This window comes from Macrobrachium rosenbergii, chromosome 2 (assembly GCF_040412425.1).
Source record: "Macrobrachium rosenbergii isolate ZJJX-2024 chromosome 2, ASM4041242v1, whole genome shotgun sequence".
NCBI classification, from domain to species: domain Eukaryota; kingdom Metazoa; phylum Arthropoda; class Malacostraca; order Decapoda; family Palaemonidae; genus Macrobrachium; species Macrobrachium rosenbergii.
Window position 1 is genome coordinate 72,433,154 of NC_089742.1, and position 7,228 is coordinate 72,440,381.

A 7,228-nucleotide genomic window follows, 5' to 3' on the forward strand; every position below is an offset into this window, starting at 1 on the left:
ATTGGCAACAACATCAGAACGCCCATATCTAAGTATGGGGTTTGTTTTCCTGTATTAGTGATATTCTAATTAGTGATTACTATTTTTCATAATATTATAATAATTGTATAAGACCGCAAAGCTTGGTTTTACTGCAATGACTTGTGTAGGCGTGGTTTTTAGCGTTTGTTTACTTTATCCTCGCAGTTGTTTGTTTATTTGCCTCTCCAGTATCTGAGCCTCTCCAATATCTGAACGGAAAACATGTACGGCGGTAACGTATATAGGCTATGTAGAAAATTTATATTGATAGCAAATATTTTTATAGATTATGAGGAAAACTTTAGGGTGAGTGTAAAACGATGGGAACAAGCCTTTTCTAGAATACCATGTCCTGGCCTAACCTCATTAGGGCATTTATTTTTGTAATTTATATTAGGAAAAAATTTCGCACTGGTAGCATATAGCCTAATATTTTTTATAGGTAGCACATACAATTATTTATAGGTTATAGAGAAAACATTATATTGATAGCATATATTAATGAATTTTTGTTATGAAAAAACTTTGCACTAATAAATATAAAAATATATGAGGCGTGCACTGGAATAACCAGGTTTGGGCAAACCCCCTCAATTTTCGTTTTTTCGTCGCAAAGTCGGTTTCACAACAAACTTTGGTGTGGAATGGCGTGAAACCTTGTTTGCACACTGTAAACGCGACCTTAAGCCATACTATACAAGCAAACTTTATTTCCACAACTTCTGTATCTTCGACATCACCAACAATAAGGCCAATATGTTTGCTTGGAACGAAACTTCGGGCCATAGATGGCCGAATGAAATTATCAGCTGCATCCTAAGGTGGTTGCAACATGTGCAGGAGACAGAGGGCAAGCCTATCACTAAACTTCGCATCTTTGCTGACAACTGTGCAGGCCAGAACAAGAACATTTATGTGATTTTGTTCTTTCTGCAGCAGATCCAGATAGAACTTTTGAATAGGGTCGACATAATTTTTTTTAGTCATGGCCACTCCTTCATGCCATATGACCGTTCTTTTGGGGTCATTAAGAAGGTCTTCAGGAAGGAAGCATACATCTGTAGTTTCTGAGTACATCAAGCTCTTGAAAAAAGCATGCAAGAGGAATGCATATAATGTATTCGAAATGGACAGGACTCACTTCCTCGATTTCAAAGCCCTTGAGAGTTGTATAACAAACAGGTCCAAAGGTGTTTTGGCTAAGGGCAAACAGTTTATCTTGAAGGAGAAATTCAAGGAAGAGTTCTTCATTAATAACCATTACAAGTTTCAAGACGTCGACATGAGTTACATCGACTTACATAAGGGTCGACAGCCTTCCAAGCCACAGGGCCGTGGAAGGCCACCTCAAGATGAAGCATTGTTGATAGCCAATGCCCCTCTCGCCTTTAAATACCCAACAGAAAGGAAGATGAAGAAGAAGAAGATAAAGAGTCTAAGGTCCATTCTCTGCATGATTCCTGACCCCAAAGCACTGGCATGGTTCACTGAATTGCTTGACAGGCAGGCTGCAATTCATGCCATTTCTCCTGATGATGGCAAGGATGATGACGATGTCTAGTCTGATGATGAATTGTCAGATGATGAAGAAAACCCAGGCAACGACCTTCAACCCAGATCCTAATACTGAGGTCGAAGAAGAGGAGGACAGTGACTAGCAACCGACTAGTCCTCCCCTGCCTGCCCACTTGTTGACGACCACGGACCGAAATTGGACTTCGAGAACAAGACACTCTAAGAAAAAGAGGATGGTAAGTGTCGACAATAAAATTCCTAGGTTATTTTGGGGGTTTGGGGGTTCCGGAAGATGGAGTCTTTCATAAGTACAGGTAGGCCTAAATAGTTTAATGTTATTTTTTTTGCATTAGTATTTTTATTTTTTGCTTGTCTTTTATTACTGTTTAATTTTTTGTAATATTGATATTATTTTTTGCTTGTATACTTTTATTACTGTTACATTGTTGCAAGACTGGACTGCTGCTGCATACTTGTACCAAAAGACAATTTTTAACTTACGTGTGACTAGTAGTGTTGAATTATCTCCAGCATGGAATTATTATTAGTGATACCTGCTAGCTACTAGTAGGAGCTACTAGTAACAAAAACAATACTAACAAACACTTACTGTTAGTATTAAGGAAAATTGTTGCACCTACCTGATACTCATTCATTATGACTTTTTGTTGTTTTGACGACTTGGACTGGTTTTTTGCTATTAATGCCTACTAGTAGGAACAAGTAGCAAGTAGCAGTCATACACAAACACCCAAACTGAGCATTTATTATTATACTATATTGTTTTTTGTACCTGTACAAATTGTTTTAATTGAATTTTTTGGGGGAATAACAATCTTCTTGCCGATTTCTTACTACTTGCTACTAGTAGCAAGTAGTAGGACATTCTTACCACATTAACTCTTTGGGAAGGGAAATGCGTCTGAAACGTTATAACATTAAATTTTTTGAGTTTGGGGCTCCTTTTATGCACATAAATTCACAAAAGTAAATTAATATCTGAATTTACTACTTGTTGGTGTCACTTAAGACACTTCTAGTAGCTAATGAACATTCCGAAAATTGTATCTGGGCTACTTAAACCAATTTACTATTACCAACCAACAAATTCTCAATCGGAAAGTTACCTGTCGAGTATATAAGTGGTGAAAAACCATGTTCAGAATGTTTCAAATGCTTAAAAATGCCATAGCACATTCAGTTATTGCTACTTTCTAGCTTCTAGTAGCAAAAGTTGTAAAGTCTAATTTTTTTACTACCTTAGCGTTCAAGCACAGTAAATTTGCAAGATTTCATATAAAGATTTTTCCTGAGAAACAAATAATAATGTTCCTATGGCATTTCTAAGTTTTAAAACTTTGAACACGATTTTTTCGCTTTTTTAAAATGTGGCCAAACCTGGTTATTCCAGTGGACATATCATATATATATATATATATATATATATATATATATATATATATATATATATATATATATATATATATAATATATATATATATATATATATATATATATATATAATATGTATAATACTGTAAGATAAAAAGATAAATTGGCCCATAAAACACTATTTGAACGTTGCAGCCATATATTTCGAACACTTCCTTTTGTGCCCCTGTTCACTGGTAAAATATGGGGAGATGAAGTGTTACAAGAGTATATAGCTTATATACCTGTACTGCCACACTTACATATGCTTTGTATATAGACTTGTAACACATCATGTGTCAATATTTTACCAGAGAACATGGTCACAGAAGGGAGAAAATATATGGTTGCAACGTTCAAATAGTGTTTTATGGGTCTTTTTATCTTCATATATATACAGTACACATGGAAAGTTAAGCCACACCCCTGAAAAAAATGCATTTTTTAGGATTAGTCATTGAAAAAGTATGATTTGGAACACTTATCCCCTCACTAATACTTGGTTGTGTTGCCCTGGTGCTTGATGACTTCTCTAAGTCGCTTGGGAACACTGTCTGCAAGATTTTGAAGGGTCTCTGGCTCCAATGACTCCCAAACCTCCCTGATGGCTACTTCGAGCTTTGAGAGAGAAGAGGTATCCCGGGTCGGGAGTTGCCTCTTAATGATGCTCCACAAGTTCTCAATCGGATTTAAATCAGGCGAGGACCCTGGCCAGTCACTTAAAAGGGGCATGTCACAGTCTTTTAACCAATTGACCACTAGTTTAGCGGTGTGGCACGGTCCTCCATCCTGCATGAAAAAAACTGGTGCCACTGTTTTCAAAAGATTCCTCTAAGTGATCCCCCAAAAGCTGGAAGTAGTTAAACCTGTTCATGTACTCATTCTTGGGGAGGAACACTAACTTCCCAACACCACCATACCCAAAAGAAGCCCATACCATCAGGGTAGGTGGGTGCTTTACCGTCTTGGAGGTGTACTTGGGGGGGATCGGAGCCATACGGATGGTATACCCTCATAGCACCACTACCTGTCACACTGAACGTAGCTTCATCCGTCCACAACACCTCTCGCCACTTAGTAGGCTCCCAGACCAAGTACTTTTTTGTAAAAGCAACCCTTCGTTGCTTTTGCTGATCGGTCAGGAGCGGCTTCTTCCTGGTCTTGTAGGACCGCAGCAAGAGGTCGTCGTGGATACGTTCTTGCACCGTCCTTAAGGTCACATTTCCCAGCACGTGAGCGTTCTTATCCTTGATCTCACGTGCTGTGAGAGAAGGATTCTTCTTTAGCTGACGGTGTATAAGCCTTAAGGTAGCAGGTTTGATCTTGTGGGACCTCCCAGACCGGGGTTTTGGGGTAGGAAGGATGTTGGCATCTTCCTCCTCGTACCGATGGATCCATCGATACACAGTACGCTTCGATAACCCCTTCTGCGCACAAATTTCACGAACAGGGATACCTGATTTGTGAAGGTTAGTGATTGAGGATATCTCATCTCTTCCGACAACCTTCCTGGACATCGGAGACAGACAACACAGCACAAAATGCCGAAAAAACTGTGAGGAACAGAGCGAGAAATAATGGCGGAAACAAAAAACAAATCAGTCACCAGCCACAGACCGCAGATGACTAATGGTTTTTTATTGTTTGAAACGAGGGTTGCCAACCCATAGATTATCTCACATGCGGTAGCTTAACTTTTAGCTGCCTTCCATTCGGTTTATGGGGTGTGTACTGTATGTAAGTATATATGTGTATATATATACTGTATGTAATTCTAATAGCCACAATGCCCTCTTAATGTGTCTGGTAAAAATGACCAGTAGAGTCTACACTTCCCTCTTCCATCTCCCTCCCCTTCCCCTCCTCCCTCCCCTCCCCCTTCCAAAGCACACGATCAAGTATTAATTTAGCTGTGTCCTCCCCTCCCCTTCACTCTTCCCTCTACCTTCCCTCTTCCACCCTCCTTCCCCATCCCCTTTCCCCTCCCCTTCCCCTTTCCCCTCCCATTCCCCTTCCACTCCCTCTACCCTTCCCCCTTCCCCTCCCCTACCCCGACCTCCCCCCCTTCCCTTCCTCCCCTTCCCCTCCCCTACCCCGACCTCCCCCCCTTCACCTCCTCCCCCTTTCCCCTTCCCCTCCCCCTCCCCTCCCCCTCTCCTCATTTCCCCCCCTTCCCTCTCCCCTTCCTATACATCCTCCTCTTCTCTCTCTTCCCTCTCCCTTCCCTTCCCCATTCCCTCTCCCTTCACTCCTTCCCTTCCTCTCCTCCGTAAAACAGATATAAATTTTGTTAACTAAGCAATCATAAATTGGTTATAATTTCTGTCACACTAAAAAGCATAAAATAAAAATATGAAAAGTTTCCTGAAAACATGCTTTTGTTAAAATGCACTGAAGTAAAACATAATTTTTTGAGACACCAGGATTTTTTTGCAATTAATCATGTCTACAGAAATAAAAGCGTGTGCCCCATACGTGGAAGGAAATGCTACAAGAAAAGAAATATATTTTTTATTTCGTGTAGCAGTTCTTCCATGTTTGGAGCCCACGCTTTTATTTTTGTAGACATAATTATTGGTAAGAAAAGTGGGGGTGTCCAAAAATTATTTTTTAGTTTTCAGTGCATTTTACTAAAAGCATGTTTTAAATTTTTTATTTTTTTATGCTGAAAGTTGAAGTACTCTCGATTTTGTATCTGTCCGGTACTAAGTAATAACCAAATCAGCAAAACCTAACAAGGTTTGAGTTATGTGTATGTATATCTGTAGTGCAATATTTTATATGTATTTTTACTCTAGACATGATTAATAGCAGCAAATCTCAACCATCTCAAGAAACACAGATCCAGCACTCCTGATTCAAACGATCGTTTATGCCTTTTTCAGAAGCTACTTTATGTCCTAGTTAGAACTGTAATTACTAATGTATGTTAGGCATTGCAAGCTTTCCAACCATATGTACTTGAAATCTCATCCTAAATAGTATGTAGAATTAATAACCATTCTTCAGGTATGAGAAAATGCATCTGACTGTATATAGATGTCCCTCTGTTTTTCCCTAATGTCAAGTGCTACTTTTACGTTTGCAAGAGTTCGTGACCTATCAGAGATTTTGTGTCAGTAAATCAGAATACACCTTGGCTCTGCCTCTTACTTGCCACCTCATTATACCAAAGGGACCTGAAGACAACCAACTCTGCTAACATCACTGCAGCACCAGCCCGCCCAGTGACAATGCAGCAAGGCATCCGCCTACCGCCCTTCACAACCCACAACCCAGAGTCCTGGTTCTTCAGAGCAGACCATCTTTAGGTTCAGGAAGATCTCTATCCTGCAAAGCCGATGTCCCTGAGTTCCTGCCAGATGACTTCTTTGAGCAGATCTCAGAATGGCTCTCCTACCAACAGACAACCATCACCTACGAAGCGCTGAAGGCCCAACTAAGGTCATCCTTCAGCATGCCGCCTGCCCTTAGAGCTAGGAAATTCCTAGACAACGTAGGGGCAGCAATAGGAGACCAGCAGCCATCGTACATCTGAAATCAAATGTGAAAGTGAAGTTAGTTATGATCCGCCACAAATGACCACTCCAGAGACTGTGTTGGACCTTGTGAGAGAGGTCCTACCACAAAATTACATCACGGCAGTCACAGTCATCCCCAACACATCAACCATGGACCTTGATGATTTCCTGAAGACAGTATGCCGTCCACCTAGCCCACAAGTCGACGGAGCTTACACAACCAACCGTAGCAGCAGCCGCCCGACAGCCACAACAGCAGCAGACCAACACAGAGACAGACAGTGATCCAAAGGGCCCCTAGCCACCCTCATGCACCACTACCAGAGCCTCCAGGTGGAAAACAAACCAAAATAATAGCCCATAAAACAGAAGAATGTCCTAAGGGCATTACTCTACCACTGGAGGTTCAGAATGAGTCAAAATGTGAAATGACGCTGCATGTCAAAAACTATACAAAAGTGTGGCAGACTGGTTGCTCTGTAAGAGAAACTGCAGCCTGGTTTCCGTCACCTCTTCCAGGTACAGGTAAAAGATTCTGATACATGTTTTTTCATCATAGATGAAATATCAAGTACAGAGTTCCTGGTCAACAATTGACAACAGTGGTGTACATAGAATTTGCATATATGTGCTCTCAAGACATTCGATCACTCTATGGTTGTTTAGCAATCGGTAGGGATGGAAGGCCCGGATGTCTAATAATTCAGCACTTCCTCATGCAGAGTCACCTTTGGATTTCT